The sequence below is a fragment of the Rattus norvegicus genome, chromosome 6 (assembly GCF_021556685.1).
Source record: "Rattus norvegicus strain SHRSP/BbbUtx chromosome 6, alternate assembly SHRSP_T2T, whole genome shotgun sequence".
NCBI lineage: Eukaryota > Metazoa > Chordata > Mammalia > Rodentia > Muridae > Rattus > Rattus norvegicus.
The window spans coordinates 4,989,801-5,005,779 of NC_141539.1; positions in this window are offsets into that span (position 1 = coordinate 4,989,801).

Consider the following 15,979-nt stretch of genomic DNA (forward strand, 5'->3'; position numbering starts at 1 on the left):
TATGAGTCTGCTTTTCAATATAGAGCAACATTTTGGGGAACGGAATCTAAGTATCATGGTGAATTCAGTAGGTTCCCAATAGGATTCGCATGAAATATTCTTGTTTTTCAAGATTGAGCAACGTTTTAACGAACTGAAACACTGTTTCTCTGTGAATTCAGTTAGTTCCCAGTAGCCTGCTCTTGTACTATGTGTACTTTTAAAGATTTATCAAAACTTGGTGAGCCGAATCTGAGTAACATGGTGAATTCGGTTAGTTCCCAGTAGGCCGCAGTAGTAATGAGTGGACTGTTCGGGATATAGAAAAATTTTCACGAATGGAATCAAAATTTCTAGGCGAATTCAGTGAGTTCCCAATGGGACATGCTTGTATGAGTCTGCTTTTCAATATAGAGTAACATTTTGTGGAACGGAATCTAAGTATCATGGTGAATTCAGTAGGTTCCCAATACGATTCGCATGTAATAAGCTTGTTTTTCAAGATAGAGCAACGTTTTAACGAACTGAAACACTGTTTCTCTGTGAATTCAGTTAGTTCCCAGTAGCCTGCTCTTGTACTATGTGTACTTTTAAAGATTTATCAAAATTTGGTGAGCCGAATCTGAGTAACATGGTGAATTTGGTTAGTTCCCAGTAGGCCGCAGTAGTAATGAGTGGACTGTTCGGGATATAGAAAAATTTTATGAATGGAATCAAAATTTCTAGGCGAATTCAGTGAGTTCTCAATGGGACATGCTTGTATGAGTCTGCTTTTCAATATAGAGCAACATTTTGTGGAACGGAATCTAAGTATCATGATGAATTCAGTAGGTTCCCAATAGGATTCGCATGTAATAAGCTTGTTATTCAAGATAGAGCAACGTTTTAACGAACTGAAACACTGTTTCTCTGTGAATTCAGTTAGTTCCCAGTAGCCTGCTCTTGTACTATGTGTACTTTTAAAGATTTATCAAAATTTGGTGAGCCGTATCTGAGTAACATGGTGAATTCGGTTAGTTCCCAGTAGGCCGCAGTAGTAATGAGTGGACTGTTCGGGATATAGAAAAATTTTCACGAATGGAATCAAAATTTCTAGGCGAATTCAGTGAGTTCCCAATGGGACATGCTTGTATGAGTCTGCTTTTCAATATAGAGCAACATTTTGTGGAACGGAATCTAAGTATCATGGTGAATTCAGTAGGTTCCCAATAGGATTCGCATGTAATATTCTTGTTTTTCAAGATTGAGCAACGTTTTAACGAACTGAAACACTGTTTCTCTGTGAATTCAGTTAGTTCTCAGTAGCCTGCTCTTGTACTATGTGTACTTTTATAGATTTATCAAAACTTGGTGAGCCGAATCTGAGTAACATGGTGAATTCGGTTAGTTCCCAGTAGGCCGCAGTAGTAATGAGTGGACTGTTCGGGATATAGAAAAATTTTCACGAATGGAATCAAAATTTCTAGGCGAATTCAGGGAGTTCCCAATGGGACATGCTTGTATGAGTCTGCTTTTCAATATAGAGCAACATTTTGTGGAACTGAATCTAAGTATCATGGTGAATTCAGTAGGTTCTCAATAGGATTCGCATGTAATAAGATTGTTATTCAAGATAGAGCAACGTTTAACGAACTGAAACACTGTTTCTCTGTGAATTCAGTTAGTTCCCAGTAGCCTGCTCTTGTACTATGTGTACTTTTAAAGATTTATCAAAATTTGGTGAGCCGAATCTGAGTAACATGGTGAATTCGGTTAGTTCCCAGTAGGCCGCAGTAGTAATGAGTGGACTGTTCGGGATATAGAAAAATTTTCACGAATGGAATCAAAATTTCTAGGCGAATTCAGTGAGTTCCCAATGGGACATGCTTGTAGGAGTCTGCTTTTCAATATAGAGCAACATTTTGTGGAACGGAATCTAAGTATCATGGTGAATTCAGTAGGTTCCCAATAGGATTCGCATGTCATAAGCTTGTTATTCAAGATAGAGCAAAGTTTTAACGAACTGAAACACTGTTTCTCTTTGAATTCAGTTAGTTCCCAGTAGCCTGCTCTTGTACTATTTGTACTTTTAAAGATTTATCAAAATTTGGTGAGCCGAATCTGAGTAACATGGTGAATTCGGTTAGTTCCCAGTAGGCCGCAGTAGTAATGAGTGGACTGTTCGGGATATAGAAAAATTTTCACGAATGGAATCAAAATTTCTAGGCGAATTCAGTGAGTTCCCAATGGGACATGCTTGTATGAGTCTGCTTTTCAATACAGAGCAATATTTTGTGGAACGGAATCTAAGTATCATGGTGAATTCAGTAGGTTCCCAATACGATTCGCATGTAATAAGATTGTTTTTCAAGATTGAGCAACGTTTTAACGAACTGAAACACTGTTTCTCTGTGAATTCAGTTAGTTCCCAGTAGCCTGCTCTTGTACTATGTGTACTTTTAAAGATTTATCAAAATTTGGTGAGCCGAATCTGAGTAACATGGTGAATTCGGTTAGTTCCCAGTAGGCCGCAGTAGTAATGAGTGGACTGTTCGGGATATAGAAAAATTTTCACGAATGGAATCAAAATTTCTAGGCGTATTCAGTGAGTTCCCAATGGGACATGCTTGTATGAGTCTGCTTTTCAATATAGAGCAACATTTTGGGGAACGGAATCTAAGTATCATGGTGAATTCAGTAGGTTCCCAATAGGATTCGCATGAAATATTCTTGTTTTTCAAGATTGAGCAACGTTTTAACGAACTGAAACACTGTTTCTCTGTGAATTCAGTTAGTTCCCAGTAGCCTGCTCTTGTACTATGTGTACTTTTAAAGATTTATCAAAACTTGGTGAGCCGAATCTGAGTAACATGGTGAATTCGGTTAGTTCCCAGTAGGCCGCAGTAGTAATGAGTGGACTGTTCGGGATATAGAAAAATTTTCACGAATGGAATCAAAATTTCTAGGCGAATTCAGTGAGTTCCCAATGGGACATGCTTGTATGAGTCTGCTTTTCAATATAGAGTAACATTTTGTGGAACGGAATCTAAGTATCATGGTGAATTCAGTAGGTTCCCAATACGATTCGCATGTAATAAGCTTGTTTTTCAAGATAGAGCAACGTTTTAACGAACTGAAACACTGTTTCTCTGTGAATTCAGTTAGTTCCCAGTAGCCTGCTCTTGTACTATGTGTACTTTTAAAGATTTATCAAAATTTGGTGAGCCGAATCTGAGTAACATGGTGAATTTGGTTAGTTCCCAGTAGGCCGCAGTAGTAATGAGTGGACTGTTCGGGATATAGAAAAATTTTATGAATGGAATCAAAATTTCTAGGCGAATTCAGTGAGTTCTCAATGGGACATGCTTGTATGAGTCTGCTTTTCAATATAGAGCAACATTTTGTGGAACGGAATCTAAGTATCATGATGAATTCAGTAGGTTCCCAATAGGATTCGCATGTAATAAGCTTGTTATTCAAGATAGAGCAACGTTTTAACGAACTGAAACACTGTTTCTCTGTGAATTCAGTTAGTTCCCAGTAGCCTGCTCTTGTACTATGTGTACTTTTAAAGATTTATCAAAATTTGGTGAGCCGTATCTGAGTAACATGGTGAATTCGGTTAGTTCCCAGTAGGCCGCAGTAGTAATGAGTGGACTGTTCGGGATATAGAAAAATTTTCACGAATGGAATCAAAATTTCTAGGCGAATTCAGTGAGTTCCCAATGGGACATGCTTGTATGAGTCTGCTTTTCAATATAGAGCAACATTTTGTGGAACGGAATCTAAGTATCATGGTGAATTCAGTAGGTTCCCAATAGGATTCGCATGTAATATTCTTGTTTTTCAAGATTGAGCAACGTTTTAACGAACTGAAACACTGTTTCTCTGTGAATTCAGTTAGTTCTCAGTAGCCTGCTCTTGTACTATGTGTACTTTTAAAGATTTATCAAAACTTGGTGAGCCGAATCTGAGTAACATGGTGAATTCGGTTAGTTCCCAGTAGGCAGCAGTAGTAATGAGTGGACTGTTCGGGATATAGAAAAATTTTCACGAATGGAATCAAAATTTCTAGGCGAATTCAGGGAGTTCCCAATGGGACATGCTTGTATGAGTCTGCTTTTCAATATAGAGCAACATTTTGTGGAACTGAATCTAAGTATCATGGTGAATTCAGTAGGTTCTCAATAGGATTCGCATGTAATAAGATTGTTATTCAAGATAGAGCAACGTTTAACGAACTGAAACACTGTTTCTCTGTGAATTCAGTTAGTTCCCAGTAGCCTGCTCTTGTACTATGTGTACTTTTAAAGATTGATCAAAATTTGGTGAGCCGAATCTGAGTAACATGGTGAATTCGGTTAGTTCCCAGTAGGCCGCAGTAGTAATGAGTGGACTGTTCGGGATATAGAAAAATTTTCACGAATGGAATCAAAATTTCTAGGCGAATTCAGGGAGTTCCCAATGGGACATGCTTGTAGGAGTCTGCTTTTCAATATAGAGCAACATTTTGTGGAACGGAATCTAAGTATCATGGTGAATTCAGTAGGTTCCCAATAGGATTCGCATGTCATAAGCTTGTTATTCAAGATAGAGCAAAGTTTTAACGAACTGAAACACTGTTTCTCTTTGAATTCAGTTAGTTCCCAGTAGCCTGCTCTTGTACTATTTGTACTTTTAAAGATTTATCAAAATTTGGTGAGCCGAATCTGAGTAACATGGTGAATTCGGTTAGTTCCCAGTAGGCCGCAGTAGTAATGAGTGGACTGTTCGGGATATAGAAAAATTTTCACGAATGGAATCAAAATTTCTAGGCGAATTCAGTGAGTTCCCAATGGGACATGCTTGTATGAGTCTGCTTTTCAATACAGAGCAATATTTTGTGGAACGGAATCTAAGTATCATGGTGAATTCAGTAGGTTCCCAATAGGATTCGCATGTAATAAGCTTGTTTTTCAAGATTGAGCAACGTTTTAACGAACTGAAACACTGTTTCTCTGTGAATTCAGTTAGTTCCCAGTAGCCTGCTCTTGTACTATGTGTACTTTTAAAGATTAATCAAAATTTGGTGAGCCGAATCTGAGTAACATGGTGAATTCGGTTAGTTCCCAGTAGGCCGCAGTAGTAATGAGTGGACTGTTCGGGATATAGAAAAATTTTCTCGAATGGAATCAAATTTTCTAGGCGAATTCAGTGAGTTCCCAATGGGACATGCTTGTATGAGTCTGCTTTTCAATATAGAGCAACATTTTGTGGAACGGAATCTAAGTATCATGGTGAATTCAGTAGGTTCCCAATAGGATTCGCATGTAATAAGCTTGTTATTCAAGATAGAGCAACGTTTTCACGAACTGAAACACTGTTTCTCTGTGAATTCAGTTAGTTCCCAGTAGCCTGCTCTTGTACTATGTGTACTTTTAAAGATTTATCAAAATTTGGTGAGCCGAATCTGAGTAACATGGTGAATTCGGTTAGTTCCCAGTAGGCCGCAGTAGTAATGAGTGGACTGTTCGGGATATATGAAAAATTTTCACGAATGGAATCAAAATTTCTAGGCGAATTCAGTGAGTTCCCAATGGGACATGCTTGTATGAGTCTGCTTTTCAATATAGAGCAACATTTTGTGGAACGGAATCTAAGTATCATGGTGAATACAGTAGGTTCCCAATAGGATTCGCATGTAATGAGCTTGTTATTCAAGATAGAGCAACGTTTTAACGAACTGAAACACTGTTTCTCTGTGAATTCAGTTAGTTCCCAGTAGCCTGCTCTTGTACTATGTGTACTTTTAAAGATTTATCAAAATTTGGTGAGCCGAATCTGAGTAACATGGTGAATTCGGTTAGTTCCCAGTAGGCCGCAGTAGTAATGTTTGGACTGTTCGGGATATAGAAAAATTTTCACGAATGGAATCAAAATTTCTAGGCGAATTCAGTGAGTTCCCAATGGGACATGCTTGTATGAGTCTGCTTTTCAATATAGAGCAACATTTTGTGGAACGGAATCTAAGTATCATGGTGAATTCAGTAGGTTCCCAATAGGATTCGCATGTAATAAGCTTGTTTTTCAAGATTGAGCAACGTTTTAACGAACTGAAACACTGTTTCTCTGTGAATTCAGTTAGTTCCCAGTAGCCTGCTCTTGTACTATGTGTACTTTTAAAGATTTATCAAAATTTGGTGAGCCGAATCTGAGTAACATGGTGAATTCGGTTAGTTCCCTGTAGGCCGCAGTAGTAATGAGTGGACTGTTCGGGATATAGAAAAATTTTCACGAATGGAATCAAAATTTCTAGGCGAATTCAGTTAGTTCCCAATGGGACATGCTTGTATGAGTCTGCTTTTCAAAATAGAGCAACATTTTGTGGAACGGAATCTAAGTATCATGGTGAATTCAGTATGTTCCCAATAGGATTCGCATGTAATAAGCTTGTTATTCAAGATAGAGCAACGTTTTAACGAACTGAAACACTCTTTCTCTGTGAATTCAGTTAGTTCCCAGTAGCCTGCTCTTGTACTATGCGTACTTTCAAAGATTTATCAAAATTTGGTGAGCCGAATCTGAGTAACATGGTGAATTCGGTTAGTTCCCAGTAGGCCGCAGTAGTAATGAGTGGACTGTTCGGGATATAGAAAAATTTTCACGAATGGAATCAAAATTTCTAGGCGAATTCAGTGAGTTCCCAATGGGACATGCTTGTATGAGTCTGCTTTTCAATATAGAGCAACATTTTGTGGAACGGAATCTAAGTATCATGGTGAATTCAGTAGGTTCCCAATAGGATTCGCATGTAATAAGCTTGTTATTCAAGATAGAGCAACGTTTTAACGAACTGAAACACTGTTTCTCTGTGAATTCAGTTAGTTCCCAGTAGCCTGCTCTTGTACTATGTGTACTTTTAAAGATTTATCAAAATTTGGTGAGCCGAATCTGAGTAACATGGTGAATTCGGTTAGTTCCCAGTAGGCCGCAGTAGTAATGAGTGGACTCTTCGGGATATAGAAAAATTTTCACGAATGGAATCAAAATTTCTAGGCGAATTCAGTGAGTTCCCAATGGGACATGCTTGTAGGAGTCTGCTTTTCAATATAGAGCAACATTTTGTGGAACGGAATCTAAGTATCATGGTGAATTCAGTAGGTTCCCAATAGGAATCGCATGTAATAAGCCAGTTATTCAAGATAGAGCAACGTTTTAACGAACTGAAACACTGTTTCTCTGTGAATTCAGTTAGTTCCCAGTAGCCTGCTCTTGTACTATGTGTACTTTTAAAGATTTATCAAAATTTGGTGAGCCGAATCTGAGTAACATGGTGAATTCGGTTAGTTCCCAGTAGGCCGCAGTAGTAATGAGTGGACTGTTCGGGATATAGAAAAATTTTCACGAATGGAATCAAAATTTCTAGGCGAATTCAGTGAGTTCCCAATGGGACATGCTTGTATGAGTCTGCTTTTCAATATAGAGCAACATTTTGTGGAACGGAATCTAAGTATCATGGTGAATACAGTAGGTTCCCAATAGGATTCGCAGGTAATGAGCTTGTTATTCAAGATAGAGCAACGTTTTAACGAACTGAAACACTGTTTCTCTGTGAATTCAGTTAGTTCCCAGTAGCCTGCTCTTGTACTATGTGTACTTTTAAAGATTTATCAAAATTTGGTGAGCCGAATCTGAGTAACATGGTGAATTCGGTTAGTTCCCAGTAGGCCGCAGTAGTAATGAGTGGACTGTTCGGGATATAGAAAAATTTACACGAATGGAATCAAAATTTCTAGGCGAATTCAGTGAGTTCCCAATGGGACATGCTTGTATGAGTCTGCTTTTCAATATAGAGCAACATTTTGTGGAACGGAATCTAAGTATCATGGTGAATTCAGTAGGTTCCCAATAGGATTCTCATGTAATAAGCTTGTTATTCAAGAAAGAGCAACGTTTTCACGAACTGAAACACTGTTTCTCTGTGAATTCAGTTAGTTCCCAGTAGCCTGCTCTTGTACTACGTGTACTTTTAAAGATTTATCAAAATTTGGTGAGCCGAATCTGAGTAACATGGTGAATTCGGTTAGTTCCCAGTAGGCCGCAGTAGTAATGAGTGTACTGTTCGGGATATAGAAAAATTTTCACGAATGGAATCAAAATTTCTAGGCGAATTCAGTGAGTTCCCAATGGGACATGCTTGTATGAGTCTGCTTTTCAATATAGAGCAACATTTTGTGGAACGGAATCTAAGTATCATGGTGAATTCAGTAGGTTCCCAATAGGATTCGCATGTAATAAGCTTGTTATTCAAGATAGAGCAACGTTTTAACGAACTGAAACACTGTTTCTCTGTGAATTCAGTTAGTTCCCAGTAGCCTGCTCTTGTACTATGTGTACTTTTAAAGATTTATCAAAATTTGGTGAGCCGAATCTGAGTAACAAGGTGAATTCGGTTTGTTCCCAGTAGGCCGCAGTAGTAATGAGTGGACTGTTCGGGATATAGAAAAATTTACACGAATGGAATCAAAATTTCTAGGCGAATTCAGTGAGTTCCCAATGGGACATGCTTGTATGAGTCTGCTTTTCAATATAGAGCAACATTTTGTGGAACCGAATCTAAGTATCATGGTGAATTCAGTAGGTTCCCAATAGGATTCGCATGTAATAAGCTTGTTATTCAAGATAGAGCAACGTTTTCACGAACTGAAACACTGTTTCTCTGTGAATTCAGTTAGTTCCCAGTAGCCTGCTCTTGTACTATGCGTACTTTTAAAGATTTATCAAAATTAGGTGAGCCGAATCTGAGTAACATGGTGAATTCGGTTAGTTCCCAGTAAGCCGCAGTAGTAATGAGTGGACTGTTCGAGATATAGAAAAATTTTCACGAATGGAATCAAAATTTCTAGGCGAATTCAGTGAATTCCCAATGGGACATGCTTGTATGAGTCTGCTTTTCAATATAGAGCAACATTTTGTGGAACGGAATCTAAGTATCATGGTGAATTCAGTAGGTTCCCAATAGGATTCGCATGTAATAAGCTTGTTATTCAAGATAGAGCAACGTTTTAACGAACTGAAACACTGTTTCTCTGTGAATTCAGTTAGTTCCCAGTAGCCTGCTCTTGTACTATGTGTACTTTTAAAGATTTATCAAAATTTGTTGAGCCGAATCTGAGTAACATGGTGAATTCGGTTTGTTCCCAGTAGGCCACAGTAGTAATGAGTGGACAGTTCGGGATATAGAAAAATTTTCACGAATCGAATCAAAATTTCTAGGCGAATTCAGTGAGTTCCCAATGGGACATGCTTGTAGGAATCTGCTTTTCAATATAGAGCAACATTTTGAGGAACGGAATCTAAGTATCATGGTGAATTCAGTAGGTTCCCAATAGGAATCGCATGTAATAAGCCAGTTATTCAAGATAGAGCAACGTTTTAACGAACTGAAACACTGTTTCTCTGTGAATTCAGTTAGTTCCCAGTAGCCTGCTCTTGTACTATGTGTACTTTTAAAGATTTATCAAAAATTGGTGAGCCGAATCTGAGTAACATGGTGAATTCGGTTAGTTCCCAGTAGGCCGCAGTAGTAATGAGTGGACTGTTCGGGTTATAGAAAAATTTTCAGGAATGGAATCAAAATATCTAGGCGAATTCAGTGAGTTCCCAATGGGACATGCTTGTATGAGTCTGCTTTTCAATATAGAGCAACATTTTGTGGAACGGAATCTAAGTATCATGGTGAAAACAGTAGGTTCCCAATAGGATTCGCATGTAATGAGCTTGTTATTCAAGATAGAGCAACGTTTTAACGAACTGAAACACTGTTTCTCTGTGAATTCAGTTAGTTCCCAGTAGCCTGCTCTTGTACAATGTGTACTTTTAAAGATTTATCAAAATTTGTTGAGCCGAATCTGAGTAACATGGTGAATTCGCTTAGTTCCCAGTAGGCCGCAGTAGTAATGAGTGGACAGTTCGGGATATAGAAAAATTTTCACGAATGGAATCAAAATTTCTAGGCGAATTCAGTGAGTTCCCAATGGGACATGCTTGTATGAGTCTGCTTTTCAATATAGAGCAACATTTTGTGGAACGGAATCTAAGTATCATGGTGAATTCAGTAGGTTCCCAATACGATTCGCATGTAATAAGCTTGTTTTTCAAGATTGTGCAACGTTTTAACGAACTGAAACACTGTTTCTCTGTGAATTCAGTTAGTTCCCAGTAGCCTGCTCTTGTACTATGTGTACTTTTAAAGATTTATCAAAATTTGGTGAGCCGAATCTGAGTAACATGGTGAATTCGGTTAGTTCCCAGTAGGCCGCAGTAGTAATGAGTGGACTGTTCAGGATATAGAAAAATTTTCACGAATGGAATCAAAATTTCTAGGCGAATTCAGTGAGTTCCCAATGGGACATGCTTGTATGAGTCTGCTTTTCAATATAGAGCAACATTTTGTGGAACGGAATCTAAGTATCATGGTGAATTCAGTAGGTTCCCAATAGGATTCGCATGTAATAAGCTTGTTATTCAAGATAGAGCAACGTTTTAACGAACTGAAACACTGTTTCTCTGTGAATTCAGTTAGTTCCCAGTAGCCTGCTCTTGTACTATGTGTACTTTTAAAGATTTATCAAAAATTGGTGAGCCGAATCTGAGTAACATGGTGAATTCGCTTAGTTCCCAGTAGGCCGCAGTAGTAATGAGTGGACTGTTCGGGATATAGAAAAATTTTCACGAATGGAATCAAAATTTCTAGGCGAATTCAGTGAGTTCCCAATGGGACATGCTTGTATGAGTCTGCTTTTTAATATAGAGCAACATTTTGTGGAACGGAATCTAAGTATCATGGTGAATTCAGTAGGTTCCCAATACGATTCGCATGTAATAAACTTGTTTTTCAAGATTGAGCAACGTTTTAACGAACTGAAACACTGTTTCTCTGTGAATTCAGTTAGTTCCCAGTAGCCTGCTCTTGTACTATGTGTACTTTTAAAGATTTATCAAAATTTGGTGAGCCGAATCTGAGTAACATGGTGAATTCGGTTAGTTCCCAGTAGGCCACAGGAGTAATGAGTGGACTGTTCGGGATATAGAAAAATTTACACGAATGGAATCAAAATTTCTAGGCGAATTCAGTGAGTTCCCAATGGGACATGCTTGTATGAGTCTGCTTTTCAATATAGAGCAACATTTTGTGGAACGGAATCTAAGTATCATGGTGAATTCAGTAGGTTCCCAATAGGATTCGCATGTAATAAGCTTGTTATTCAAGATAGAGCAACGTTTTAACGAACTGAAACACTGTTTCTCCGTGAATTCAGTTAGTTCCCAGTAGCCTGCTCTTGTACTATGTGTACTTTTAAAGATTTATCAAAATTTGGTGAGCCGAATCTGAGTAACATGGTGAATTCGGTTAGTTCCCAGTAGGCCGCAGTAGTAATGAGTGGACTGTTCGGGATATAGAAACTTTTCACGAATGGAATCAAAATTTCTAGGCGAATTCAGTGAGTTCCCAATGGGACATGCTTGTATGAGTCTGCTTTTCAATATAGAGCAACATTTTGTGGAACGGAATCTAAGTATCATGGTGAATTCAGTAGGTTCCCAATAGGATTCGCATGTAATAAGCTTGTTATTCAAGATAGAGCAACGTTTTAACAAACTGAAACACTCTTTCTCTGTGAATTCAGTTAGTTCCCAGTAGCCTGCTCTTGTACTATGCGTACTTTTAAAGATTTATCAAAATTTGGTGAGCCGAATCTGAGTAACATGGTGAATTCGGTTAGTTCCCAGTAGGCCGCAGTAGTAATGAGTGGACTGTTCGGGATATAGAAAAATTTTCACGAATGGAATCAAAATTTCTAGGCGAATTCAGTGAGTTCCCAATGGGACATGCTTGTATGAGTCTGCTTTTCAATATAGAGCAACATTTTGTGGAACGGAATCTAAGTATCATGGTGAATTCAGTAGGTTCCCAATAGGATTCGCATGTAATAAGCTTGTTATTCAAGATAGAGCAACGTTTTAACGAACTGAAACACTGTTTCTCTGTGAATTCAGTTAGTTCCCAGTAGCCTGCTCTTGTACTATGTGTACTTTTAAAGATTTATCAAAATTTGGTGAGCCGAATCTGAGTAACATGGTGAATTCGGTTAGTTCCCAGTAGGCCGCAGTAGTAATGAGTGGACTGTTCGGGATATAGAAAAATTTTCACGAATGGAATCAAAATTTCTAGGCGAATTCAGTGAGTTCCCAATGGGACATGCTTGTATGAGTCTGCTTTTCAATATAGAGCAACATTTTGAGGAACGGAATCTAAGTATCATGTTGAATTCAGTAGGTTCCCAATAGGAATCGCATGTAATAAGCCAGTTATTCAAGATAGAGCAACGTTTTAACGAACTGAAACACTGTTTCTCTGTGAATTCAGTTAGTTCCCAGTAGCCTGCTCTTGTACTATGTGTACTTTTAAAGATTTATCAAAATTTGGTGAGCCGAATCTGAGTAACATGGTGAATTCGGTTAGTTCCCAGTAGGCCGCAGTGGTAATGAGTGGACTGTTCGGGATATAGAAAAATTTTCACGAATGGAATCAAAATTTCTAGGCGAATTCAGTGAGTTCCCAATGGGACATGCTTGTATGAGTCTGCTTTTCAATATAGAGCAACATTTTGTGGAACGGAATCTAAGTATCATGGTGAATACAGTAGGTTCCCAATAGGATTCGCAGGTAATGAGCTTGTTATTCAAGGTAGAGCAACGTTTTAACGAACTGAAACACTGTTTCTCTGTGAATTCAGTTAGTTCCCAGTAGCCTGCTCTTGTACTATGTGTACTTTTAAAGATTTATCAAAATTTGGTGAGCCGAATCTGAGTAACATGGTGAATTCGGTAAGTTCCCAGTAGGCCGCAGTAGTAATGAGTGGACTGTTCGGGATATAGAAAAATTTACACGAATGGAATCAAAATTTCTAGGCGAATTCAGTGAGTTCCCAATGGGACATGCTTGTATGAGTCTGCTTTTCAATATAGAGCAACATTTTGTGGAACCGAATCTAAGTATCATGGTGAATTCAGTAGGTTCCCAATAGGATTCGCATGTAATAAGCTTGTTATTCAAGATAGAGCAACGTTTTAACGAACTGAAACACTGTTTCTCTGTGAATTCAGTTAGTTCCCAGTAGCCTGCTCTTGTACTATGTGTACTTTAAAGATTTATCAAAATTTGGTGAGCCGAATCTGAGTAACATGGTGAATTCGGTTAGTTCCCAGTAGGCCGCAGTAGTAATGAGTGGACTGTTCGGGATATAGAAAAATTTTCACGAATGGAATCAAAATTTCTAGGCGAATTCAGTGAGTTCCCAATGGGACATGCTTGTATGAGTCTGCTTTTCAATATAGAGCAACATTTTGTGGAACGGAATCTAAGTATCATGGTGAATTCAGTAGGTTCCCAATAGGATTCGCATGTAATAAGCTTGTTATTCAAGATAGAGCAACGTTTTAACGAACTGAAACACTGTTTCTCTGTGAATTCAGTTAGTTCCCAGTAGCCTGCTCTTGTACTATGTGTACTTTTAAAGATTTATCAAAATTTGGTGAGCCGAATCTGAGTAACATGGTGAATTCGGTTAGTTCCCAGTAGGCCGCAGTAGTAATGAGTGGACTGTTCGGGATATTGAAAAATTTTCACGAATGGAATCAAAATTTCTAGGCGAATTCAGTGAGTTCCCAATGGGACATGCTTGTATGAGTCTGCTTTTCAATATAGAGCAACATTTTGTGGAACGGAATCTAAGTATCATGGTGAATTCAGTAGGTTCCCAATAGGATTCGCATGTAATAAGCTTGTTTTTCAAGATTGAGCAACGTTTTAACGAACTGAAACACTGTTTCTCTGTGAATTCAGTTAGTTCCCAGTAGCCTGCTCTTGTACTATGTGTACTTTTAAAGATTAATCAAAATTTGGTGAGCCGAATCTGAGTAACATGGTGAATTCGGTTAGTTCCCAGTAGGCCGCAGTAGTAATGAGTGGACTGTTCGGGATATAGAAAAATTTTCTCGAATGGAATCAAAATTTCTAGGCGAATTCAGTGAGTTCCCAATGGGACATGCTTGTATGAGTCTGCTTTTCAATATAGAGCAACATTTTGTGGAACGGAATCTAAGTATCATGGTGAATTCAGTAGGTTCCCAATAGGATTCGCATGTAATAAGCTTGTTATTCAAGATAGAGCAACGTTTTAACGAACTGAAACACTGTTTCTCTGTGAATTCAGTTAGTTCCCAGTAGCCTGCTCTTGTACTATGTGTACTTTTAAAGATTTATCAAAATTTGGTGAGCCGAATCTGAGTAACATGGTGAATTCGGTTAGTTCCCAGTAGGCCGCAGTAGTAATGAGTGGACTGTTCGGGATATATGAAAAATTTTCACGAATGGAATCAAAATTTCTAGGCGAATTCAGTGAGTTCCCAATGGGACATGCTTGTATGAGTCTGCTTTTCAATATAGAGCAACATTTTGTGGAACGGAATCAAAGTATCATGGTGAATACAGTAGGTTCCCAATAGGATTCGCATGTAATGAGCTTGTTATTCAAGATAGAGCAACGTTTTAACGAACTGAAACACTGTTTCTCTGTGAATTCAGTTAGTTCCCAGTAGCCTGCTCTTGTACTATGTGTACTTTTAAAGATTTATCAAAATTTGGTGAGCCGAATCTGAGTAACATGGTGAATTCGGTTAGTTCCCAGTAGGCCGCAGTAGTAATGTTTGGACTGTTCGGGATATAGAAAAATTTTCACGAATGGAATCAAAATTTCTAGGCGAATTCAGTGAGTTCCCAATGGGACATGCTTGTATGAGTCTGCTTTTCAATATAGAGCAACATTTTGTGGAACGGAATCTAAGTATCATGGTGAATTCAGTAGGTTCCCAATAGGATTCGCATGTAATAAGCTTGTTTTTCAAGATTGAGCAACGTTTTAACGAACTGAAACACTGTTTCTCTGTGAATTCAGTTAGTTCCCAGTAGCCTGCTCTTGTACTATGTGTACTTTTAAAGATTTATCAAAATTTGGTGAGCCGAATCTGAGTAACATGGTGAATTCGGTTAGTTCCCTGTAGGCCGCAGTAGTAATGAGTGGACTGTTCGGGATATAGAAAAATTTTCACGAATGGAATCAAAATTTCTAGGCGAATTCAGTTAGTTCCCAATGGGACATGCTTGTATGAGTCTGCTTTTCAAAATAGAGCAACATTTTGTGGAACGGAATCTAAGTATCATGGTGAATTCAGTAGGTTCCCAATAGGATTCGCATGTAATAAGCTTGTTATTCAAGATAGAGCAACGTTTTAACGAACTGAAACACTCTTTCTCTTTGAATTCAGTTAGTTCCCAGTAGCCTGCTCTTGTACTATGCGTACTTTTAAAGATTTATCAAAATTTGGTGAGCCGAATCTGAGTAACATGGTGAATTCGGTTAGTTCCCAGTAGGCCGCAGTAGTAATGAGTGGACTGTTCGGGATATAGAAAAATTTTCACGAATGGAATCAAAATTTCTAGGCGAATTCAGTGAGTTCCCAATGGGACATGCTTGTATGAGTCTGCTTTTCAATATAGAGCAACATTTTGTGGAACGGAATCTAAGTATCATGGTGAATTCAGTAGGTTCCCAATAGGATTCGCATGTAATAAGCTTGTTATTCAAGATAGAGCAACGTTTTAACGAAAGGAAACACTGTTTCTCTGTGAATTCAGTTAGTTCCCAGTAGCCTGCTCTTGTACTATGTGTACTTTTAAAGATTTATCAAAATTTGGTGAGCCGGATCTGAGTAACATGGTGAATTCGGTTAGTTCCCAGTAGGCCGCAGTAGTAATGAGTGGACTGTTCGGGATATAGAAAAATTTACACGAATGGAATCAAAATTTCTAGGCGAATTCAGTGAGTTCCCAATGGGACATGCTTGTAGGAGTCTGCTGTTCAATATAGAGCAACATTTTGTGGAACGGAATCTAAGTATCATGGTGAATTCAGTAGGT